This window comes from Lutra lutra, chromosome 14 (genome assembly GCF_902655055.1).
Source record: "Lutra lutra chromosome 14, mLutLut1.2, whole genome shotgun sequence".
Taxonomy (NCBI): Eukaryota; Metazoa; Chordata; class Mammalia; order Carnivora; family Mustelidae; genus Lutra; species Lutra lutra.
In genome coordinates, this window is record NC_062291.1 from 20,107,894 (window position 1) to 20,135,396 (window position 27,503).

A 27,503-nucleotide genomic window follows, 5' to 3' on the forward strand; every position below is an offset into this window, starting at 1 on the left:
TTTTACACGTTCTTCAAAATAGACCAGTAAAAGCTAGCTTGTAGAAACAACTATACTATAAGGATTTAGAACCTGAAGCCTAAATTTTCCTAACATAGCAAAGTCATGCATATATTGTGATTGGAATGTTGTTTTATTTCCTTCTGAATATTTGTTTTTAGAGACAATGTGAATTCACTTCAGGCATGTGTGTGTGTGTGTGTGTGTTTCTGAGTCTCTGTAACTTTATCCTGAAGTCTGAGAGAGCTGCCTGACATGAAGTGAGGGAGGGAATCATCTAGATAAGACATATGGAAGCAATCCCCATGAAGTTAAGACTCACAGTCTAATATGAACTTCTCCAGGGAATAATTTTTATGCCTCACCTGCACAAGGAGACTATCAAGCAAGCTCAAGATGGTCTTATCACCAAGCCCTTTTCATAGGATGTCTCTGTTTCTGTCACTTCTTCTTCTTCTTCTTCTTTTTTTTTTTTTTTTTGTTTCTGTCGCTTCTTAAAGATGTTTTATAATTCGATAAATATGAAGAGCAGTTTGGGGGCAACCTCCAGGACATGTATACATGAATCACTAATCACAGGGATAGATTCAGATTTTTTTTTAAAGATTTTATTTATTTATTTGACAGAGAGAGAGAGAAATCACAAGTAGGCAGAGAGGCAGGCAGAGAGAGGGGGAAGCAGGCTCCCCGCTGAGCAGAGAACCTGATATGGGGCTCGATTCCAGGACCCTGAGATCATGACCTGAGTCGAAGGCTGAGGTTTAATCCACTGAGCCACCCAGGTGCCCCTAGATTCAGATTTATAGACCATAAATAATTATGGTTCCTGAGACTGAGAAGAATTAAAATAATTTAAAAGGTTGTAAAATTTTCAAAAATGAAGTTAAAAGGAAATGAAAAACTTATACTCTGAAGAATTTAATTACTTATATATGAATATGAATGTGCTATGATTTCTTGTCTTAAGAGGAATCATTGAAAAACCATACAAGTGCCAGCCCCAGATCCTAAGATGAGAAATCTTATTTGTCAATTCAAAACTAAACATGAAACTATGTGTCTGTTGTGTGTTTTAGACACACAATCAACTATTATTGTTTATGTTCAAGGGAAAAAAGTCAAAATACGCAATCAAATGCAATCCTTGGCTTGAGCTCAGAGAAAATGCCCAGGCCTGGAAGTCAATTCTATCTTATTAGCTGTAGGGCAATCACTTGAACTTCTGACTAATAAATGTGTTCACTCTAGTATTCTGTTCTACATACCTCACATGGAAAATGTGAGGTCGGGATGAGAAGGTAGGCTTGAAGATGGAAATGTGCTCCATGGTTGGGTGGTAATGAGTGAATTGTTGACTGTCCACCGCTTGCAGCTTCTAGCACCCACACTGTCTCAGGCTCTGTTCCCTCAACGAAGCCATTACTGCCCCAGCAACAGGGCTCCGTGCACCTGCTGTTCCTCACCAAGATGGTCTACTACTCTCTGACCCTGGTGTGCATGACCATCACACTTGTCAGAGTTTTAATTTACGTTTACTTATAACTATCTGATAGGTTGTGGTGACTTCCTCAAGCATAGGGATCCTGCTGCTGTGTGTTGATCCTGGTGTCCTAAGAGTTTAATACAGAAGCAGGAACCCATTACATATTTAATAAATAATGGTTAGATGGATCAGATGGGTAAGAATACAGACCTCCACATATCTATCTATTTGGGTCTTTGCTTATATCTGAGGTACCACCTTGACCATCCTATTTAAAATATATCACATCCCAACCCTCCTTATCTTCTTTCCTTTCTTTGTTTTTCTCTATAGCATTTAATTTAATCTGACATGGTATGTATACTAATACATGTTACATAGTAGGAACAGATAATAAAGGATTGATTAAACATAATTTGGCTTTGGTTTTTATATTTAAATCAGGTCAGATTATTTAGTCAATGTTATTCCTTCTTTTTTTTTTAAGATTTTATTTATTTATTTGACAGACAGAGATCACAATTAGTCAGAGAGGCAGGCAGAGAGAGAGAGGAGGAAGCAGGCTCCCTGCCGAGCAGAGAGCCCGATGTGGGGTCCATCTCAGGACCCTGGGATCATGACCTGAGCCGAAGGCAGAGGCTTTAACCCACTGAGCCACCCAGGTGCCCCAATGCTATTCCTTCTTAATATGTATTAAAGCCTGTTGAATTTTTCTTTTCTTTTCTTTTTTACATTTCCCTTGACCCTGGAGTTGCCTGAGGGGCTTAAAGATGAGGACGAAGGGAAGTTTTATCATTAAATGGTGGTTAAGAATCTGGGCAAGGATTCAGAAACCTAGATTCAGATTCTGCCATCAACACTTAGGAGCTGTATGGCCTTAAATAAATTACTAAATCTCTTTAGACCCCAAGTTTTCAACAGTAAAATTGGGGGAAGATTGTAATAATTGTTTCTGCCCCCTAGTACCGCTGTGTAGATATTAAGAGCTGAGATGTGTGAAGTGGTTAGCACAATGCTAGGTATACAGCAAACGCTCAATAAACATTAATGCTGCTGGTACTCACCCCCAGATGTTACCACCGGTATACCTGAAGTGTATGCATATGGCTTGTAGGTTGTGGGCATCCCTTGCTGCTACACTGGGTGGAGTGTGCAGACTAAACCCTTGAAGAAATATTCTCTCCTTCCCAAGATTTTATGTGTAGAGCTATAGTCTAGGACCATACATGAAATATTCTCTGAGCATTATAATGAAATAATTGCTAAAAAAAAAATAGAGTGGGTAAAGAGCTTATTTGCTGTTGGACTAATTTCTGGGAATTTCTATGTGGAAGGTTAACATTTTACCTGGGCTAAGGGAAGTCTGCAGAGGGCAACTCCTATCAATTTATAAAAATAAATGGCACTCTTCCCCTCTCCTAAAGTAAAAAAATCAGAGAAATTAAACTTTACAGGATAAAATGGTAAGCATCCCCATTCACAAGAAATTTTGATGTTACAAGCATTCTGTTTGGATATAAGTGCAGCATTCTCATGCAAGCCAAAATTCACTTCTCAAATTCAGATACTTAAAATTTTCTTAATTAGAATTTTTGATGGAAATTCCTTGCCACATAGCAAATATTTGCATTTTTTAAAGATCTATTTTCAACCTTAAAGTATGTATATAAAGTAGAAAAAAGACTATATTTTGTCAATGTTTTTGAAATCTGTTTAAAATATTAAAAAGGAGGTTTTTTAATACATCAATGATTTATATAAAATGTAGCTTTGAAGTGCATGAAAATTAGTTGTTCCACTAGTCATAAATATTCCCTCTATAAACCTTTACATTCATTATATATTCAACCAATATTTCTCCATAAATACTATCAAGTCAAAAACCTCAACACAGTCTCTGCTTGAAATAAAAGTTCTCAATTGATAATATCTGATTAAAGTATTGCAAATTTGTTACAATTTATTCAAACAGAATATGATCTCATGTGTACTATTTAAAAACACAAGGGGAACAGTATTTTATTGTAAGGGTATTAGACAGTCACCAGAGTTGGTCATTTTGTCTAAAACGGCTTCTCAATTCTTGTGGAAAGATCGTAAATGCAACAGCTATGGTGATGCAGAGCCTGGGAGAGTTTGTCACTTGGCAGATGTCAGAAATAGAAGCTCACTTTAACAGGGATAAACCAGGTGTAAAGGTTTTAAATGAGCCTGGCCAGCCAACGGTGCCCAGAACCTGTGAACTCAAGCACCCCAAGATGACTCTCACACTGCACAGTTTGGAGGCAGCATTCTCACTTTTGGATTTCATGAACATGTCCTCTTTTCCTTCCTGATACCTCCAGGCAGCTGTGACCCCAGGTGATGGTTTCCCGAGGATTCCTAGCCAGCACATGAATGACTGTGTGCACGGAGTTAGTTTTATTTGGAAGGATTTATCTCCTCTTCTCTGAGTCTAAATGATGGTGCATTTAATCTCAACTTTCCTGCTTTGCCAGACACACTTTTCAGATTTATTGTTCTATTCATGTGCTTTCTTTCTCATTTTATTAATTTTATAATTCTTTTCTGTACAAAAGGAGGATGATGGGGTACGTGGGTGGCTCAGTTGGTTCTGCACCTGCCCTTGGCTCAAGTCATGATCTTGGGGTCCTGGGATCAAGTCCCTCTTCGGGCTCCCTGCTCAGTGGGGAGTCTGCTTCTCCTTCTGCCTCTGCCCCTCCCCCTTGCTCTCTCTCTCGTCCTCTCTCACGTGTTCTAATAATTAAATAGTTTTTTTAAAGGGATGATATAAATTACCTCCTTCATCAAGGATCTGAAAAATCAAAATGTTTATATCAGTACTCAGAAAAGCATACATATAGACATCTATACAATATATATTTACTGATATCCATATGGCAAGTTAGCAATTCCTTCATCATGTATAACTAGGGTAAATACAAATTATTAAAGCCTTTTTGAAATTCAGCAAAGTAATAGTCTATCAAAATTTGAAAATGTAAAAGACCTTTAACAAAGCAAATACTATTCCAGGGATGTTATCCCAAAGAGAAAAACATTGTTATTAAAGTTACACGCAAAGACATGTTATTTGGGGTTATGTTTGTAAGAACAGAGCTTGGGCTGGAAAGAAAAGTAAAATGTCTCTTACTACATGAATGATTAAATGCATTTTTTACTGCAAGATAGTAAGTAGCTATTCAAAAGGATGAGGGACTTCTAGTTCTGACAAAACGAACTAGGCTGGTACCAAACACTCACTATAAACACCTGCATATATTAGATAAAGTATAATTGCTTCATACACACACACACACACACACACACACACACACACACACACACCTCTTATATACATATATATGTATGTATGTTTAAATCTGTGGCCTAATGAACAAGAAAGAAATAAATCTTCAAGTGTCAGATGCAAAGCAAAAGCTGAAACCCCACTCATTAAGCAGGCGAGCTGATGTTACATCAGCCTGCAAAGAACCTAGCAGCAATGGCCACGGTCGCCAAACTGTGGAAAGAACCAAGATGCCCTTCATCGGACGAATGGATAAGGAAGATGTGGTCCATATACACTATGGAGTATTATGCTTCCATCAGAAAGGATGAATACCCAACTTTTGTAGCAACATGGACAGGACTGGAAGAGATTGTGCTGAGTGAAATAAGTCAAGCAGAGAGAGTCAATTATCATATGGTTTCACTTATTTGTGGAGCATAACAAATAGCATGGAGGACAAGGGGAGATGGAGAGAAGGGAGTTGGGGGAAATTGGAAGGTGAGGTGAACCATGAGAGACTATGGACTCTGAAAAACAATCTGAGGGTTTTGAAGGGGCAGGGGTTGGGAGGTTGGGGGAACCAGGTGGTGGGTATTGGAGAGGGCACGTATTGCATGGAGCACTGGGTGTGGTGCAAAAACAATGAATACTGTTATGCTGAAAATAAATTTTAAAAATTAAAACAAAAACAAAAACAAACAAACAAACAAAAAAGAACCTTGTTCTGACTAAAGGATTAGGTTAGGTTTTAAAACCACACAAGGAGGGGAGCCTGCGTGGCTCAGTGGGTTAAGTCTCTGCCTTCGGCTCAGGTCATGATCTCGGGGTCCTGGGATGGATTCCCACATTGGGCTCTCTGCTCAGCGGGGAGCCTGCTTCCTCCTCTCTCTCTGCCTGTCTCTCTGCCTACTTGTGATCTCTCTTTAAAACAAACAACAAACAAAAACACACAAGGGTAGGAGACCAAGTCCTCCAATAACTACAAATCCAGTGAAAAGAAAACAAAGTCACTGTACCCACTCACCCAGAGAGATGACAAGGAGGGTTTGTCAGATGTTCCTGATGAATCATCCATTTCTCTTTGGCACTGGTCTGTGCATAGGAGACTTCTGACAACTGAATCCTGCAATGACTTGACTGACATCTTCCCCAGGTCCAAGCCAAGCACGATGTCGGCAGTCTGTCCTCAAAGTGCTAGAAAGGCCCCAGCAAACACCCAGCCCGTGGTAAGTGGGGAGGCATTAGACAAATGCACCTGCCTCCTCACTCAGGGGCCCGAGGGTCCCACATTCCCCACTCGAAGTCCCCATAGGACCAAACTGCAGCCACCCACACTGGTGAAACGGCTGGTTCTCCTCTCCTCCGTCTCTCTTGACACACTCTGCCAATTTTCCTGGCATCTTCCTCCAAACTGATTGCTTGAATTTGACGTCTTACTTCAGGGTTCTAGAGGTGTCTAAACTGGACACTTTTATGGTGGATCTGAGGAGGATTAAAAATGACCTGAGAAAAATGGGAACTTCATCCCCCATTGATATGAAGTCCACATTTACCCTACCGTGAAGGGACAGAGACATCCTAAACTAAGATAGTATTTTTATTTTTACTTCATTTTTCTAATTTTTAAGTAGGTTCCATAGAGTCCAACTTGGGCTTAAATTCACAACTCTGAGATCAAGACCTGAGCTGAGATCAAGAGTTAGATGCTGAATGGCTTGAGCCACCCAGGTGCAGCTAAGACTGTATTTTAAAATATGATGTTGATGTTTCTTTGACGTTGGTACAGGGAAGTGATGGGCAGAGGGTGATGGGCATACCTGTAACGAACAAATTCAAAATCTCCATGGGGAACTTTAACACTATTGCTTGTGAGAATCTCAGCAGGTGGAAAAATAATCCATGCTTAAAATGAACTTAAAATTGAAAAATATTAAACACACAGAGAAACAAGTCACCATCAGTGAGAAAAAGAAGATGTAACAAGTAAAAGTATGGTGAAAAAGAATATAGTGGTTATTTTTTACAAGTGAAATTATTTTCAAATGCTTGATATGCTGCCACGTATGCAAATGTTTAAGTGTGTCCATTATGCACATAATGAATGAAAGGATGACTATCAAAATAACAATTACATTCATCGCTGGATGAGCTGATGTGATTTTTACTTTCTTCCTTCAAAGCTTATAGGCTTTCTTTCTTAAAGGAACAGGTTTTCTTTATGTAATTAGGTATAAAAGCTATTTTCCATTTGGAAAAATCAATTTTCTATCCTCATCTTTCACCGTATTTGAACTATCCCCAAGCCATGAAATGTTTAATGTGGAGAGGGAAACAGGGTGGCAGGCATACTTGTGTGCTCAGGTTTGTTGGTATAAAGCATGTGTAATAAGAGCCTCCTAATGTCCCAGAGTCTCCTTGCTGCTTGGTGGCACCGAAGCTGGGCATCAGCACACACTGTGCTTTCAGCCCTGGTTGGTTTGGGTACTGCCTTGCTCAAACGGAGAGAGAGAGAGTAATTGATCACAACTCTCAACAGAAATGTACTATCTCAGGGGCACCTGGGTGGCTCAGTGTGTTAAGCATCTGCCTTCAGCTCAGATCACGATCCCAGGACTGCAGGATCCAGTCCTACACCAGGCTTCCTGCTCAGACTGGAGACTGTGTCTCCTTCTCCCACTCCCTCTGTGTGCTCCTTCTTTCTCTCTCTCAAATAAATAAATCTTAAAAAAAATAAATTTCAGAAGCTAGTATATCCTTTCTCTGTTATTTTCAGTAGTCAGGAAGGCTAACTTCAGTATTTACTGAGTGATATCTGTTAGTTATATATCCAAAATGATTTCATTATTCATCTACTGTTTATTTATTAATTTTTAAAATAAGACAAGTTTTCAAAGAAAATTTTGATATACCATCCTATTAAACTATTGAAATTGTCATTTTCAGAGATAATGTTCCAAGCAAAGCAAAAATAAGTGGGACTGTATCAAACCAAAAAACTTCTGTACAGCAAAAGAAACCTACTGAACAAGAGAAAATATTTGCAAATCAAGTATCTGATAAGGGGCTAATATCCAAAATATATAAAGAACCCATACCACTCAATAGTAAAAAAAAAACAAAAAAACAATCTTATTAAAAATGGACAGAAGATATGAACACACATTTCTCCAAAGAAGACAACCAGATGATCAATAGACACATGAAAAGATGCTCAACGTCACTCCTCATCAGGGAAATGCAAATCAAAACTATGACGAGATATCACCTCACACCTCTCAGAATGGCTATTATCGAAAAGATGAGAAATAACAAGGTGTTACAAGGATGTGGGAAAATGGAAACTCTGTGTTCTGTTGGTGGGAATGTAAATTGGTGCAGTGACCATGGAAAACAGTATGGGGGTTCCTCAAAAAGTTAAAAACAGAATTATCATATGATCTGATTCTATTTCTGGGTAGAAAACAGAGTTTTCTGAAGAGAACAAAACAGATTTGATAAGATATATGCACCCTGATATTACTGCAACATTATTTATAGTAGCCAAGATATGGAAACTACCTGTGTCCATCGACTGATGAATGGATAAAGATATATATATATATATATATATATATATATATATATATATATGCGTGTGTGTATGTATATATGTATATATATGTATATACACACACACACACAATGGAATATTATTCAGCCATAAAAAGAATGAAATCTTGCTAATTGCAACAACATGAATGGATTTAGAGGGTATTATGCTCAATGAAATAAGTGAGAGACAGACAAATACCTTATGATCTCATTTATGTGTGCAATCTAAAAAAATTTTTTTAAAGTAAAACATACAAACAAAACAGCAAGCTCATGGATACAGAGAACAGATTGGTGTTGGCAGCAGTAGGGGTGGGAGGTGCGCAAACTGGTGAAAGGAGTCAAAGGAACAAACTCCCAAGTATAAAATAAATCTAGGGAATGTACTGGACAGCATGCAAGTATAGTTAATAATATCATATTGTATGTTTGAAAATTGCTAAGAAAGTAGAGTTTAAAAGTTCCCCTCACAAAAAAGCCAAAATTCTATAACTTTGTCCAGTGAGGAGTATGAACCAGATTTACTGTGGTGAGCATTTTGCAACATATACAAATATTGAACCATTATGCAGCACGCCGGAAACTAACATGATATTGGATGTCAACCACGCCTCAATAAAGAAATTAATGTAAAAAAGAAATAACATCCAAAGAATCAGTATTTTGCAGACATACTAACCTATCTTCAAAGACCAACATATTTCTGTGCTTATTCTAGTTAGACCCAAATGAAATAGCCAGCCTTTAGGCAGCACTCAGTTCTAGTTCGGCGGGAGTGTGCTTGTGAAGCACAAGTTTTTATGGCTTTGACACTGTCAGAATCATTATGCAGTGATGAAATGACATTAAATACCTCAACTAAGACTTTGAATAAGAAGTACATGCCATCTTAGTGTCCTTCCAAAAGCCTCTAGTCCCAAGTCCCACCCAAATACACACACACACACACACACACACACGTGCACAGAGGCACACACATGTATAGCTTTCTTCACACTTAACAAAGACAATCAATGTACAAAGCACTGCTTTTCAAAGGGATCAGTTGTAGCCATTTAAAATGAACCAGCTTTAGGGGCGCCTGGGTGGCTCAGTGGGTTAAGGCCTCTGCCTTCTGCTCAGGTCATGATCCCACGGTCCTGGGATCGAGCCCCGCATCGGGCTCTCTGCTCAGCAGGGAGCCTGCTTCCTCCTCTCTCTCTCTACCTGCCTCTCTGCCTACTTGTGATCTCTGCCTGTCAAATAAATAAATAAATAAATAAAATCTTTGAAAAAAAATAAAATAAAATGAACCAGCTTTAAAATTTACAAGTCAAGATCCTACCATGTTTATGTTTCGGGAAAAAGGATATTTTCCCTGGATTTTTCACGAGAATTACACAGACAAAGACACACACACACACACACACACACACACACACAAACACACACGAGTATTATGCCTGAAACTGTCCAGGAGGATGCAGACAACGTTCCCTTCTGTGTACAACCAATCTTTTACTCATTCATTGGGAATGAGTATCATGATTCTTAGGCAGTTGTGGGTGTCATTATTTGGATTTTAATGCCAAAGCTAGAACTTTAGTATGACTGTAAATGAATCTGCATTCAATATTTTAATATGATTGAGGAAGATAATTAGTCACAGCTGAATAAAAAAAGATACCAGCTGGAGTTCTACCTCATTAACAGGATGCTAGCAGAACTGTAAGGTTCTCTAGAAGGGCGCTATCTTGCTGTTCATATTAACATCAATTTAATCAATGCTTTTATTTTGGTACATGAGTTTGCCTCACCTCTGTCAGAGCATGAACAAAATTCATCTGTGCTTCATGAGATTGAAGAGCTAGTTTGATCAAATGAACCTTTTTGCAGTTACAGATTTTTCAAATTTACATTTTTACCGATAAATAATATCCTTGAATGAGCAATTCTGCTAAAGCATAGCTTTATAAGTTATATGGACGAAAGAGATTGGATATAAAATGGACAGTATTCCAGAAAATTCAGAATCCTTTGCAACTTTTGGATGATTATTTCCTTCTATTATTCCAATGATTTTCTTCCATTGATATTGTATTGATATATTGTTGTTTTATTTTCTTCTGTATAGTTCAAGTCTTTTAAAGGACTCTAGTATTCAAGAGTAGATCCCGCCACTCTGTCAATTTTGTATTAGGCCTTTTCTTCTTTAAGATTTTATTTATTTTTGAGAGAGAGAGAGAGTGCATGGGTGCACATGCAGGGGGAGTACGGAGGGAGAAGCAGACTCTCCGCCAAGGAGGGACCCTGGCAGACACTTCACCGACTGAGTCACCCAGGCACCCCTGTGTTAGGCCTTTTTGAAATAACTCAGCACATTGCACAGCCACAGCATCTGTATACCGACAGTATCTGGGTGAGGTGCTAACCTCTACTACAATCAGGGGCTTTGGTTATTCGGGGTCTTTTGTGGTTTTGTACAAATTTCAGTATTGTTTTTCCTCATTCTCTGAAAATTATTACTGGAATTTTGAAGGGTATTCTATTGAATCAGTCAATTGCGTTGGGTTATATGAATATTTTAATAATATTAATTCTTCCAGTCCAAGCACAAAGAGTATCTTTCAGTTTATTTGTGTCGTCTTCAGTTTTTATCAGTGTGTATAGTTTCCGGAGTATAGGTCTTTCACTTCTTTGGTTTAGTTTACTCTTAGGTCTTTTGGGATTGTTTCCTTTATTTCTCTTTCTAATAGTTAGTTCTAATAGCTATTAGTGTGTAGAGATAGAACAGAATTTTGCATTAATTTTGCATACTACAACTTTATTGAATTCATTTATTGATTTTAGCAGTATTTTGGTCGAGTCTTTAGCATTTCTAGATATAGAATAGGATGTCACCAGCAAATAGTGACAGTTCTGCTTCTTACTTTCCAATTTGGATGACTTCTCTTTCTTTCCTTGTTTTTGTTTATTTCTTCTGAATTGCTCTAGCAAGGACTTTCAGTACTAAGTTTAATGAAGGTAGCAAAAGTGGGCAACTTTGTCTTGTTCCTGATCATAGAGGAAAAATGCTCAGCTTTTCACTGGAGAGTATGATGTAACCGTGGGCTTGTCTTATATGGCCTTTACTATTCTGAGGTACATTTAGTCTATACCCACTTTGTGGAGAGCTTTTATCACCTCTACATTTTTATAAACAGTGGATAGCTTTCAAACAATAATAAAAGTCATCAAAACCACAAGATTTGTTCAGAAACAAGTAAGAAAAAAACTAGAAATAAATACGGCATGTGGACTGTATTTATATAGCCCTTGAAGTAAGAATGCTTTTTAACGTTTTTAATGAGTTAGAAGAGAATGTGTGATAAAATCCTTATAAAGCCTACACAACTTACCTGTAGTTGTGTTTATTAATTACCTATTGCTTGATCTTTTCCAGAAGAAAAAACTTACTGGCTCCCGATACACAGAATTCTAGACCCAAAGGGAGATAGTAACTCAGATGTAACTGGAGCAGTATTTAAGAAATGGTTCTCTGTCCAGGGGCACCTGGGTAGCTCAGTGGGTTAAAGCCTCTGCCTTTGGCTCAGGTCATGATCCCAGGGTCCTGGGATTGAGCCCGACATCAGGCTCTCTGCTCTGTGGGGAGCCTGCTTCCTCCTCTCTCTCTGCCTGCCTCTCTGCCTACTTGTGATCTCTGTCTGTTAAATAAATAAATAAAATCTTTATTAAAAAAAAAAAAAGAAATAGTTCTCTGCCCAAAAATTAATGAGAACTAGCAAACATATTACAGAAGCAATGTGAAAAACAAAGATGAATTTTTAGAAAAGTACACTGCTGCATATCATACTAAATTGATAAATGTCCAAAATAAAAAATACTTGAATCTAAAGCAAATATTTATATATATATATATATATATATATAGCCTTAAAAAAACAACAAAAATACTAAAAGCTGATTTCTCACAGAAACAATAATAGCTAAGAGCCTTTGGTTATATTTTCAAAGTTCTGAAAAAGAAAATGTCAACCAGGAATTCTATATCTATCCTAAGTACAGAGAAAATTGGATACAAGTAGACCCATTTTACAAGAAATATAAAGAGCTTTACTTAAGAGAAAGAAAAATAATCCCAGAGGAAACAGAGATGTGGACACAACAGGAAGTATGATGTGTTGATTGATCCAATTAATAATGACTTCAGAAACAATAAGAACATCTGTGAGTTGTATTATATAGAGAATTTATACCAAAATAAGGAAACTGCTTGAAGTCAAGCAGGGTAAAATGTTTCAAAGACTGTGAATTTTCTGATAAGTGATAAGTTAATAATTTTTAACAAATCATGGTAAGCCAAGAAGAAATGCTTAAAACACTATGAAATCATAGAAATGGTATAAAATAGTAGATTTAAACCAGAAAACACTAGTAACAACCTTAAATGTAAGCTGAACAGTCCTGTAAAAGGTAGATTGTTAGAATGGGTTTTTTTTAAAAAAAAAAACAACAACATAATACTTTGAAGAGATGTAAATATTAGGGCACAGAAAATGTAAAAGTAAGAAAGGGAAAGATACATGATACCATTACTAAATAAAGAAAGATGCCACTTTCTCCGTCACTGACACATCTAATATTATAAAAGGACACTGGGTTATATAATGAAGGAAGAAAGATGCTTTCATGCAGCTCACACTTGCTTCAAAGCTCTTAAAGCAAGAAATAGCAGAGATAAATGAAGATATTCAGAAAGTTAAAGTGACTCTCTAGCAGGGAGAAAAATGTGTGTGTGTGTGTTTTATACATATATATATTTTACATGTACATGTCTATGTACATAATATATGTATATATGTAAAATATCATAGGCATCAAAGGCAGGCTGCCCTCAAAACATGCCAATGTGCCACGTTATTTTAAATAAAAACTACTTGGGAAACCATTAGCATAGAAAAATGGCAGAGTAGGAGCCTCCTAAGCTCGCCTCGACCGTGGACCAACCTAGAGGGCAGCCACAGGGTAGCACTCCAGAAAATGACAGGAAGACTGGCAGAACAGACTTCTCACAGTCATAGAGACTCTTCTCCCACATTAAAAGGGGAGAAGAGGCACAGACACTCTTGGGAACCAAATGGGAAGGAAGGGAGGGGAGCAGACCCCACTCCAGGTACTCAGACTCCGGGAATCGGCAGTGGGATGATGAGTCCCCCTAGCCTGTGTCTTTGAAAACCAGTGGGCCTTCGCTTCACAAGTTTTTACAATCCACAGAGCTTAACACCTAGCACTTTACAAATCAGTGGACTCAGGTTTGGAAGAGCTAGAGAATAAAAGGAAACGGAGTCCTGTCCTTAAAGAGCCAGCATAAAAACCCCAGAGAGACACAGCAGAGAAGGAGCAGTTTGAAAATTCCCGGAGTATATGGGGAGGAGATTGGTTTGCTAATCTCCGAATGTGCGCCAGAGGAGCAGGGATATTTAGGAAACTTCTCTAAGAACAAAAGGGTGGATGGGCACCATTCTCTCTGCTGCCTTCCAGCACAGACACATGGTTGCCAGCCAGAACCAGTGCAAACATTCTCCACCTAGACACATAGATCAACGGAACAGAATAGAGAGACAGAAATAAAACCATGCTTTTATGGTCAATTAGCCTACAACAAAGGAGGCAAGAATATACAATGGGGAAAAGACAGTCTCTTTGACATATGGTGCTAGGAAAACTGGACGGCCACATGCAAAAGAATGAAAATGGACCACTTTCTTCCACCGCACACAGAAATAAATGCAAAATAAATTCAAGACCTAAATGTAAGACCTGAAATCATCAAATGCTTAGAAGAAAACACAAGCAGTAATCTTGTTGACATCAGCCACACAAACATTTTCCTAGATATATGTCCTGAAGCAAAGGAGAAAAAAGCAAAATTAAACTATTGGCATTACATCAAAATAAAAAGCTTCTGCACAACAACAAAAAGCAATCAACAAAACAAAAGGACAATCTATGGAATGGGAGAAGATTATTTGCAAATAATATATCCAATAAGAGGTTTGCATATATAATATCATATTTAGTATATAGATATACATATGTATATTACATATATAATACTATATAATTAAGAACTTATACAAGTCAACACCCAAAATAAAATAATCCAATTAAAAACAGAGGACCTGAATAGACAATTTTCCAAGGAAGACATCCAGATGGCTACCAGACACATGAAAAGACACTCAACATCACTCATCATCAGAGAAATGCAGATCAAAACCACAATGAGGTATCACCTCACACTTGTCAGAATGGCTAAAATCAACAACACAAGAAACAGCAGGTGTTGGCTGAGCATGTGGAGAAAAGGGAGCTCTTGTGCACTGTTGGTGGGAATGCAAACTGGGGCAACCACTCTGGAAAACAGTATGGAGGCTCCTTAAACAATAAAAATAGTACTGCTATATGAGACAGTAATTCCATTACTGGGTATTTACCTAAAGAATATGGAAACACTAATTCAAAAAGACATATGTGTCCCTATGTTTATTGCAACATTATTTACAATAGCCAAGATATGGAAGAAGACCAAGTGTACATCAATAGATGAATGGATAAGGAAGATATGGTATATATATATATACAATGGAATATTGCTCAGCCATAAAGAAGAATGAAATCTTGGGGCACCTGGGTGGCTCAGTGGGTTAAGCCTCTGCCTTCAGCTCAGGTCATGATCTCAGGGTCCTGGGATCAAGCCCCGCATTGGGCTCTCTGCTCAGTGGGGAGCCTGCTTCCCCCTTTGCCTCTGCCTGCCTCTCTGCCTACTTGTGATCTCTATCTCTGTCAAATAAACAAATAAAATAAAATAAAATAAAATAGAAAAGAAGAAGAAGAATGAAATATTTCCATTTGCAACAAAACGGATGGAGTTAGAGGGTATAATGCTAAGTGAAATAAGTCAGAGAGAGAAAAACAAATACCATATGGGGAATCAAAACAAAACAAAGAAAAAAAAGACAAACAAAAAAAGCAGATTCTTTTTCTTTTCTTTTTTCCTTTTTTTTCTTTTTCTTTTATTTTTCTTTTTCTTTTTTGGAGAGAGAGAGAGAGAGCACATAAAAGCACTAGCATGGGTAGGGACAGAGGGAGAAGGAGAGGAAAAAAGAATTTTGAGCAGGCTCCACCTGTGGAACCTGACATAGGGCTCAATCTCAAAACCCTGAGATCATGACTTGAGCTGAAATCAAGAGTTAGATGCTTAACTGACTGAACCCCCCAGGTGCCCCCAAAATCAGACTCTTAAATACATAGAACAAATGGGTGTTTCCCAGAGGTGGGATTGTGGTTGGTGAATGAAACAGGTAAAGGGATTATCCCAATGAACACTGAGTAATGCATAGAATTGCTGAATGGTCTTATTGTACATCTGAAACTACTATAACACTGTATGTTAATTATACTTGAATTAAAAAATGGATTAATAGGGGCGCCTGGGTGGCTCAATGGGTTGGGGCCTCTGCCTTGGGCTCAGGTCACCATCCCAGGGTCCTGGGATCGAGCCCCGCATGGGGCTCTCTGCTCGGCAGGGAGCCTGTTTCCTCCTCTCTCTCTCTGCCTGCCTTTCTGCCTACTTGTGATTTCTGTCTGTCAAATAAATTAAAAAAAAAAAAATCTTAAAAAAAATGGATTAATAAGTTAAGAAAAAAATATAGTCAGTGTAAGAATACTCCCATTCTCTTTGGTCCCCCTGAAGCAGGAATTAAATCTATTTTATGAAAAATACCTTCCCCATAAGGGAAGAAAAACATTGTAAAACTAGAGATAGAGACATTACAGCTAAGAAAACTATAGAAACAACCTTGTTACTTTTTTTCTAATCTGCAACCTCAGCCCAAATTCCTCTTAGAATTCCTTTCTATTTTAAGCTCCCCAATAGCTGTTTTCCTTCTCCTGTCAATGCCTCACAAATTTATTGCCTTTGTCTAAATGCGTAAACACTACCTGCCTTAATCATTTCTTCAGGTATCAATTTCATTATTGGTCCTCCATGCCCAGGTAATAATTTTGGTGTTTTTTTTTTCCCCCTGTTAACCTGTCTCATATAAATTTAATTCTTAGTCCAGCTGGAAGAACTTAAAGGGTAGAGGATAATTTTTTTCCTTTCCTAAAATATATATATATCTCAAAACACAGTATGCAAAAATTGACAAATAGAAAAGAAAAGGAGTCAAATCCTTAATTATGTTAGAAAATTGTAATGCAGCTTTTAGTGACTCATAGGAAGACAGGAAATGAATATTGGCAACACTTTGAATAACACAATTACCTGTTGATCTAGTAATATATATTAAAAATATTCCATAAAATCACCATAATAAACATTATTTTCCACTGCACATGTAATAGTTGTCCACACTGGCCTTGTGTGTGCCCTGAAAGCAAGTCTTGTAAATTTTAAACCATGAAATCATAGAAATTGTTTTCTGATCATAATGAAGTTATGCTAAGAAACAATTTTAAAAACAGTAAATAAAATGATCCCATCTCTTCAGAATTCAGCTACATATTATTGAATTACCCAGAATAGAGTAGAAAATCATAATTATTTCAACAGAAGTAGAAGCTGAATTTTAATAAATTTTGTACCTATTTATAATAACAATAATTCATTTTAAACTATGAATAAATAGAATCTTTACCGAATGAAGGATATTCACAAAATAATTACAGCAACTATCATAATAAATTAAAGAACTGGAAAATGTTAAAAATTTTTCCTCCTAGAAAAAGGATAAAAAGGGTGCATGATTTCAAATTCTATTTAACATTTTACTGGATATCTCAGACAGCAGGATAAGGCAAAGAAAATAGATAAAATTATAAGGATTAATAAGGTAGTCATAAGAAATGTGACAGGTGATAAGAAATATATATGCAGAAAATTATGTATTCTACAGAAGAACTGTTAATATCAATAAGGGAATTTTTAGGTTTGTGGGGTACAAGGTAAATATAAATAAAATTGTGCAACAAATAGTCACAAAAAGAAATTTAAAAAATTTACAATAGCAATGTAGAAAATCAAAGGCTTAAGAATAAATCCAAAGAAAGAGCAGCAAGACTTCTTTGCAGAAAAATATGAAATATTACTGAGAGAAATTTTAGCATATACTTAGAAAATGTGTCTTTAGAAAAGCCCTAAATAAATAGAGGGATATAAAATATTTATGTATGGGATGACTCCATATTATTAAGATATCAATTTTCTCCAAATTGATCTATTTATTCAAGATCAGTTGATCTATCTCTCAATAGATCAAATTGATCTATTTATTTGAGATGATGCCAGTATAAATTCTAGTAATATTTTTGTGTAAATTAGCAAGTTCATCCTAAAATGTATTTTAAAATTTAAAACATAGGCAAAACAAAGGAAGAAGAATAAAGTGGGAGAACATATAAGAATCCATCTCTCACCAGGAACCATACACCTATTTTTTCTTTTTTAATAAACTATTTTTTGGAACAGTTCTAGACTTCACAGAAACATTGAACAAACCATATGAACCATTCTTCTATGCTTTGCACCCCATTTCCTCTATTACTGTCATCTTCTGTTGTTTGTTCTCTTTGTTACAGTTAACAAATATCAACACAGCATTATTAACTGAAAAACAGTTTTCTTTTGTTTGTGAAATCAGGTTTGTCCCAGTTTCAGTTAAACACTATCAAGAGAACTTTCCCCCAGCTTTATCAGCTTTATTTTAACTCAAGCCCCGCACTGTTCCCTTCCATTCTCACTCAAAGTTTCTAGAAAAGCACAGTTTTGGGGAACCTGTCCCACTACTCAATTAAAACTGTCACACAGTGCTTTGTCAGTGCTAACTGCATCCAGAATTGTATATAGAAAACAATTAAAAATTGATAACCATTGCAAGATTTTAAATGGTAATGCTCCAGTTACTGACAAACGTGTCATCTGATAAACATTTTTAAATTTATGTTTCTATATTCATTCTGGACCCAACACAGAGCATCTGTTCAGTAAATATTTGTCGAATGAACTATGGCATGCCTAATATAAACCCACTCTCTTGGACATTTAAAGTTAATCTACCTTTTTAAAAATACAGTGTTTGGGGCACCTGGGTGGCTCAGTGGGTTAAAGCCTCTGCCTTCGGCTCAGGTTATGATCCCAGGATCCTGGGATCAAGCCCCACATCGGGCTCTCTGCTCAGCAGGGAGTCTGCTTCTCCCTCTCTCTCTGCCTGCTGCTCTGCCTACTTGTGATCTCTATCAAATAAATAAATAAAATCTTTAAAAAAAATACAGTGTTTACTTAGACACTCCAGTTCTAGACATGGTAAAGTAGTCATTTCTGGATTAATCATAATATGTATTTAATAGAGTAAACAGTGGAAACACTAAATATATAATAAGCTAATTTGCTCATGATTAACCAACATTACCGGTAGATAGTAATTAAGCTACCATTTATATCTTGTCTTTCTTTAGAGGAAAAAAAAAATGATTTAAACAGTTCTATTGCCAACCTTTCCTTTTCTGTCTCAGTCCTGAAGTTACCAAATATTCTATAATTAGGCAATACGACTTTAATGATGCTAATCATGGAAAGGTTTTATGACACTTTGTAAATGGTCTTACTCTATGTAAAAGCTTTAAAAATCTAGTTATAGAATGTGTTACTGTTTATGCCTTCACAATTCTTAATATGTATTATTTGTACTGGCTTTGGCAAATAAAATACTTACTTCATGTGTTTTGAGCACCCCTGGGGAGATGCACTCTAGGTGATATGGATTCAGTAGTGGACAAGGAAGGAGAAAGTTTTTGCCACTGTGGAACTTGAATTATTTAAGCAGAACAAAAAATTCACCCAGCTCTCTCCATTTCTAAGCTTATTTTGTACTTTGTATCTTGCCTGTTTTCTTTGTCCATGATTTCCAAAGTGAAATGTTGTTACATTGACTTGGAGTTAACTGTAATAGACTTTAACTGAATTGTCTCTTAATTAAGTGCTGATTGCTCCTATGCTTAGTTTATGAGACCCGTGATTCATGAGAATTAGCAAGTGTAATTGATCTCTAATTCAGCTCAAGTATATTAATTTTGTATTTCTGCCAGCTCGGTATTTATACATGTGAACTTTGTAAAGAGATACACATCGAAAGAGAAAAGATTACTTCGATATAAAACTTGTCTGCATAGGATGAACAGCATAGGTAATGCCAATTTGATTTAAAATTTTTTTCTGAGCCCTTAAAGAGTTGAGAGTATTTTGTCTCTTGAATAATTTTGATGCCGGATAGGCTGAGGCCCCGAGAGGAAAGGTCACAGGCCTCTTGCCAAAAGGGATCTTTGCACAAGAAAGAATTCAAGAGCAAGATATTTAGAGTGAGGGACAAAGATTTATTAAGTATACAAATAAGAAAAGAATGGCTTCACAAAATAGTGGTCTCCTCCCAGATGAAGAAGATGGCCCCCTTTGCCTCTAAGAAAGGGTTTTATATATTTTTTTTAAAAATTAGCTAACCATATAGGGAGAAGCTTACTCTTTAAATTTGGGCTTATGACTTATTGGGCAGTTCATTTTTCCATTGTCTTAGTGTTGGGGAATTACCCACAGAGAGCAATTTTAAGAATGTCCGGACTTTGTGGCTTTTCCTGCTGGAGGGAATGGGGTCTTGTGGTCTTCCCTGAGTCGGATTTTGTGGCTCTTTTTATGATCTGCTGACTTTTAGGTTATGGGTGAGCCTAAAACCAAAATGGCTTTACTTTGGTCAACTTGTCTCCCAACCCTCCTTTCCCTCCTGCCTCATTTTGCTTATCTTAGTCCTCTTCTTTTGAAATATTATCATTTTTTGTACTTAGTTTCAATATTTATGTATATTCAGTCACATAAATGGAGTCTTTATTAACTATTATGGTCCCCATATTCTCATGGCTCAAATAATTTTATTTCCAACCCTTCCCAATGCATCTGGCTCAGCTAACGTAAGGAAGTGAGTTATGATATGGAGAGCTATCTATTCACATGAGTACAACATAGTAACATATAGCAGGACTTCTGCAGTAAGAAAATATTAATAGTTGGTTTACCATTGTTTTACATGAAAGGATATTACGGATGTGTCTTGTTTGCTTATAGTTCCTCCTATTTTTTTTTCATCCATGTTATCTCAATGTCAACAAGAAAGAAGTATCATTACCAATTCAAAATTAAAGTAGCACTGCCTTATCTCCCAGTGCACTATTTCTGCAAAAGACTGTGTGGGTAGCCAACACATTGTATAAATCATATTAAGTTGCTGCCATCCCTTACCTGTCCCTAGATGTCCTCCTGTTTCCTCTGTCTGCAGACCTCAGTAGGGGTCGCTTCACACACCGCTTGCCTCTACATGTAACATAGTAATGCAACACAATTTACAATAGGGACTAAATGTGTCTAAGCATACTTTCTGGATTTTTTTAATGACAGCAACAGATTCAAGATATCAAGTGCAGCAAAAAGATAGAAACATGAGATCTTCAGGGAGCAACACAGAAGGTACAAAGTGCTAGAACATTTGTTATCATTTGATGCAGTGAACATGTAGTTTCTCAAATTGTCAATCATATTTCATGAGGAGAAGCAGCTGAAACATGCCAAAATTCCTATCATTTGAACCTTCAAATTTCATGCCAAGATCTACCTTTTAGAGAAGATGCTAGGATCATTTCTTTACCAGGGGGAAAAAAAAAGTAGGGGCACCTGGGTGGCTCTGTTGGTTGAGCATCTGACTGTTGGTTTCAGCTCAGATCATAATGTCAGGGTCATTGAACCCAGCCTGCCTTGGGCTTCAAATACTTTTTCCAGTGTGTAGAATTCAACTGATAATATCTCATTTTTTCATTTAAAGGCATTTAGATTGAAGTGTGGGCTTTGGAGAAACTCCCTTTTAATTTTTATTTTTAAAGATTTAATTTATTTATTTGACAGAGATCACAAGTAGGCAGAGAGGCAGGCGGGGTGGGGGGGAAGCAGGCTCCCTGCTGAGCAGAGAGCCCAATGCGGGGCTCAATCCCAGGACCCTGGGATCATGATCTGAGCTGAAGGTAGAGGCTTTAACCCACTGAGCCACCCAGGCACCACAGAAACTCCATTTTAATTCAGCTTAAAGAAAAGTCCCCTGTGGGAGATGTATTTACATGTGCCATTAATTACTATTACCAAAACCCATGAGGAAACATGTCTGTTTTTTCTCACCCAATTACAATTAAAATGCACTTTACAACTTTCTAGCAACTCTATGCGTTTACCTATGGATTTAGCCCTTTGCTTCTTTAAAGACTTCCATTACTGAAGATCATAAATTTGGGTTTAAAAGGCCTATTTCTTCATTAAAAAAAAACCCAAAATATAATTTTTACAGTGTGTCAATTTGTTTTCTTACGTGAGATACGAGCGGTCTAACAATTATTACATAATCAAGAGGTCTTACTTTCAAGGGCACCTGTGTGGCTCAGTGGGTTAAAGCCTCTGCCTTACACTTGGGTCTTGGTCTCAGGGTCCTGGGATGGAGCCCACATCAGGCTCTCTGCTCAGCAGAGTGCCTGCTCCCCCATCCTGCCTGCCTCTCTGCCTACTTGTGATTCCTATCTGCCAAATTAAAAAAAAAAAAAAAAGTGGTCTTACCTTTGTTTACCCATATAAAGGGTGCCCACATCATGAATTATACATATCTATAGCACATTATGTATTCAACTTTGAGACATTTGTGTTTACATTATTTTGTTTAAATGGAGAGTGGCTTAACTAAATTGTTTTGTCACTTTTTTTCATCTTACATTGATAATTCTGACTTCGTGTTGGAACCCATAAAAATATACTTGCTAACCTTGGTATTCTGGGGAAACAATTTACTCTGTAGGGAGAAGTAAGAATTTATATTTGCTGAGCTGTAAAAAGGGCAAAGCTTATAAAACTTCCTTCCATATAGAGATGTCTGTATGACAAAGTCAGAGAGAAGCTTCCTCTTGATTTACAACTACAACATACTTGTAGCAGTATTTTATAAAAGAGATTGGTTTCCAAATATGTTTATAACATTCTCTTTCCATCTAGATATATTTCTTTGCGATGGTGCCCACTGTGGTTGGCAAAATGGGCCGTGTGCTTCCCCCAGCCTGGGAGAATGCAGCAGTCGGCCCCAGGAGCAGCCAGGGAAGCAGAAGGGCCGAGGAAGTATGTTGATAGAATGTTTTGTTTTCAGATGGCAGCAGGCATTAGAACAGACATAAGCAAAAGTATGTTAATTATGTGGAGGCGGTTACCTCTCAGAGAGCCCAAGAAGAACGAGGGAGCGGGGCTTTAGCAAGAACCTGGCTCTCTCCCCTCCCTTTTGGTCCTGAGCCTAGAGTGCCTGTAATTTTCCAAAATGCTGATGCCTTCTGGAAGTTCTGCTCTCTGACCCTTGAGAGCCGGGTTGGTCTTCAGCCTTATCAGCTCCAGACTTGGGCTCCCTTCCACTTCTCAGCGTGAAACACTTTGCTTATGTTGATGATTAATCAATCACCAGTGATCTGTCATTTTCTCTTTGCACAGATGCATTGATGATGGTTCTCAGCCTCTGTAGTCACTATCTCCCTCATCTCTCTCAAGGGCCAGAGATGGCATGAGGTCATGAGCCACCTCCCACCTGTTTCCAGCTCAGCACAGGAATGCTGCTGGTAGCATGATAGGGACCATCAGGGCTCTGCCCATCAGCAGTGATGGGTCTCTATGACCTTCTGTTGGTGACCCATCCACGTCCAGAATCCTACAGAGTCTGTTTGCTGGGACTGCCCTAGTTTTAGTCATCCACAGTTGGTGTGACAGGCAGAATATTCTAAACCCTCTGACTATGTAGCACCACCTGGCAGAAGGGAATTCAGTTACTAATCAGCTGGTCCTGGATTACCTGCTGAGCCCAATGTTATTTTGAGGCTCCTGATCCTAAATTAGGGGAAAGCAGATGATGCCAGGTGAGGATGCAACCCACCATTGCCAGCTGGAGGATAGGGGTGTCTGTACAAGCCGGGGACAGCAGGGATACAGACGTTCCCCTAGAGTCCAGAAAGTAGCACAGCCCTACGGATAACTTGATTTTACTTAGATTACAGCTCAGACTTCTGACATACAGAATTGTGAGACAATACATTTTGTATTTTTTGATATTTAATTGTAAGAGTCAGGAACTCTGATTTACTATTCTCCCCTAAACGTCAGTGACCATAGATCCCATGGGGGGGGTTGTTAACTCCGACGTGTAACACCATGATATAACTGGTCTCTCACTAAGAGACATGGAGCGCAGCAGGTCTATCCACCACGGACTCTACCGCTCAATCCAGAGTGTTCTACCACCAGGGGAAACGTAGGCACAAGCACGTACTCAGCCTGTGTGTCGCCATTGATAATACTGCCATACCCTGCTATTTCTTCTAATAAGGGATAGAACACGCTGTATCAAATAATCACCAACACTTACTGATTACATAACATGTACTTGCCAAGCACAGTCAGTGTCTGTGTCTCACAAGACTTCATCCTATGAGACGGACTAATAGTATCCCTGTTTTACAGATAGAGAGACTGAGGCACAGAGAGCTTCCCTGACATATCCATGCAGTTCATGTGACGGAAAAAGTTCGAACCACATCTGTTTGACTTTGCAGCTCGGGTTCTCAGCATCCTCACTGAGTTACAGCATAAGGAAGAGCAGGAGGTGGGATGACACCAGGATGCCAGAAGCCTGACTCCTAGTCGCTACTATGGACACTAACAGGCTGATCTGTCCAGCTCTTAGAACTTCAAGACTCCTTTTGGGCTCACACCGTGTGATTCTTTCTCAGCAACAGGACATTTCTGAACTCAGAGACACAATCAGTGTCTAAACCCTAAATCAGGGTTGCTTGATCTTTTGTTCATCCCCATAAGTACAGGCTATTCCTTAAGATTCTAAGATATGGCTTTTGGGATAAAAATGTAAAGCTGATAACCACCATGGGATCTTCTTTTACGGAATATTAAGGTTTTTTTTCCCCCCTTGGAAAATGTAGAAGGAAGTCATGCTGTTGTGTTTAGGATACAGGGATTGAGCACCCTTAAATTCAAAATATATAATGAACCAAAGATAACTTGTCCAAAAAATGTGAGACCTAAACAGGAAATTCATTTTGTAAGGTTATTTTTCTAAATCAAATAAAGCAGTTGAAACCCTCTGACAGAGACTTATGAGGAAACAAGCTATTGACAAATAAGCCCATTTTTAATCTGGCTTTCTTAGCAAAGAGCCAGTAAGGACAGATCTACTAGAACAGGACTTCCCCACCAAGAGTCCTGGGGGTATATCTTGCTTTTCAGAGGGTCCTTTGAGATCCAGTTCAAATTTAACAACAGTGAGAAAAAGTCAAACAACAGGGTCTCAGAAGCAGTCAAGAAAAGTCCTTTATACACATCAATTGGAAGCCACTAAAGTCTTGAAAAAACATTCTTTTCCTGAGATGTTGCCTCTCTGCATAGCAAAGATAAAATAACAGTTGTAGGAATAGTGGATAACACACAACTCACACCATTTTCTGGTAGCACTCTGAAAGTTGGTTTCCTTTCTTTTTTAGAGGTTTCGTGCTTAATTATGTTTTTTTTTTCCTTTTTTAAAAAAGGTTTTATTTATTTATGAGAGAAAGAGAGAGAATGATGGAGAGGAGCAGAGGGAGAGAGTCCCAAGTAGACACCGCACCGAGCACAGAGCCTGATGTGGGGCTTGATTACACGACCCTGAGACCATGACCTGAGCCAAAGGCAGACGCTTAACTGACTGAGCCATCCAGGCACCCTTGCTGAGATATTTATAGCGTAGAAAACTTGATATCAAATAAAAAGCAATTGTCACATATCCATTCAAATCCCCTCTATATGCAAGATTATTAATTTAATGTTTCCATCAAATGAATCAGGGTAGGCATATGTTTATGTATTTTATTTTCTTTTATGTTTTTTTAGATAGAGGGAGAAAGAGCATGGTGGAGGTGGGGAGCTGAAGGAGAGGGGCATGCAGAATCCCACAGAGTGAGGAGCCTGTTACAGGGCTCGAACTCACAACCCTGCTGACCCTGAGATCATGACCTGAGGCAAAATCAATAGTCAGATGCTTAACTGACTGAGTCATCCAAGCACCCCTATTTCCCTAATTTTTCTCTCACAAATACAGAAATGAAATAGAGATCTATTCACAAACACACACACACAAAGGAAAATAGGTTATTTCTTTGGGCAATCCCACCTGCTTAGCATGGGAAACTTGTATGGCTGTGTCATAGGAACTCCCCACCCTGTCTCAGTCATGGTGCCTGGATAGATCCTGTGGGCTGGTGGTATCCCAGCCTGTTCTTAGGGCAATCACAGGAAAAAGATGAAAACCCTGGCTCTCATAGATCTTATAACAACCAAGAAATGATATAATCTGTCATCACGTACCAAATTGCATTGGAAATAATCTTTTCTCTGAGGAATAAGAATTACTAATTTCATCACCTAATCATCTTTCAATTGAAAATAAGATGGTATCAGAATGTTATAAATAATTATCTAAGATCAAAAAAAAAAAAAAGGTTCTGAGTAGACCAAGGCATTATTGTTCCAATTCAGTTATTTGTATACGGTTTTGCTAATTATTTCTGAATGTTATATGATCAAGCAAGAAAGTTTCATTCTGGAAAAAAGCATTTGTGTGTGCACCCATCATACAGCTATATATTCTACTGGAATCATGTAGAGCTGTCAAAAGTAAATGAGGTAAAGAAATAGATTTTTCATTTTCTAACAATAAAATTAAAATCTAAGAGTAACAGTGGAGAATGTTTTCTTCCTTGTCACTTAAAAACAAACAGGTTTTTAAAAAATATATACTAATTATGACTCCATTTTAAGTGTTGATACGTAAGAAAATTTCAAAGATATACATTAAGGTCTAGCTTCCCAAAAGGCCATCAGTTTTCAAACTTACCACTTCACGTTACTGAAAGCATTTTTAAATGAAGTGTAACAACAGTAATTATGTTTCTCTGAATCAACTTCAGGGCAAACCCAGCAGAATCAATACATAATGAAATGTGGACACCGCTTATCTTTTTGCATGATCCACGATCCATTCAAATGCATAATTACTTTACCCAAGCCCATTGGGAGGGTAGGGTAACCAGAGCTCATTGCCTTGGAGAGAGTAAAAATGGAATTAAGCACCCGCAGTATGGCAAGGTGCTACTGGGGAGCTGAACACTGTCCTCGGGAGAAGTGTTTCTGCAGGGAGGGCTGAGAGCCTGATAGACACAAGATGTACTCACGTCTTCTCAGGTTTGCAACTTCTCTCCTGAGATTTGCAGTTGGCTTCTTGCAAAGGTATTATGTTGGAGACATTGTTACTCTGTTAGTCCTTCGAGACAAGACGTTAGGGGTTCGAAAAGAGTCATAAAGCCTTGGTGAGGGAAAGACATTTCTGCTGACACCTGCAGCAAGAATTTAAGAGTTATTCAAGTGAAATGATGGGTGCAAGGATTCAGGAAACAAACAAACAAACAAACAAGAAATGTGGTTATCAATGGACCTGACTGTACACTTACACTTACTCATCAAGCCAGAAGATGGGATCTTCAGAAAGTCTCCAGGTACCCAAATTGAATTTCTAAATCTTAATCTCAAATATAAGCTCTTCCTGTTTTTGTTTATCAGCTGGTAGTAAGGTCTAGACTTTACATCATTTCTCTATCAAGCATACTGCCTGGCACAGAGTGGGTGACCAATAAATATTTATTAAGTAATTGTAGAAACAAGTGAATGGATGCCAAGGGCTGCTCAGGTGCGGCATATGTTCATATTATTTCCTGCATTGTCTAATGGAATCAATTCCTAACTATATTTACCATCCCCAGTCTCATTTCTCTCTCTTAAATTATAAATGAGGGTATGTTATTGTTCTATTTATAATCCTTCAATGATTAAGATTCAATTACTCTGAAATATGCTAGGACAATGGAACTTTGAATAACTGTTGTGAAAAGCAATTTGGCATCAAAGAATGAAAGCTTTGTTTCTAGTAATTCCAAGCCTTGAAATTT

The 27,503-nt window shown here is 37.8% G+C and overlaps 1 long non-coding RNA gene across 1 annotated transcript; it reads right to left on the reverse strand.

The window, feature by feature from the left end:
• Window positions 1-481: 481 nt before the first annotated feature.
• LOC125085194 (uncharacterized) lies at window positions 482-26,838 on the reverse strand. The gene is made up of 2 exons (XR_007122803.1): window positions 26,733-26,838; window positions 482-569 (listed from the first exon to the last, which is right to left on the reverse strand). It is a non-coding gene; the product is annotated as an uncharacterized LOC125085194 (long non-coding RNA).
• Between the last annotated feature and the right edge of the window lie 665 nt (window positions 26,839-27,503).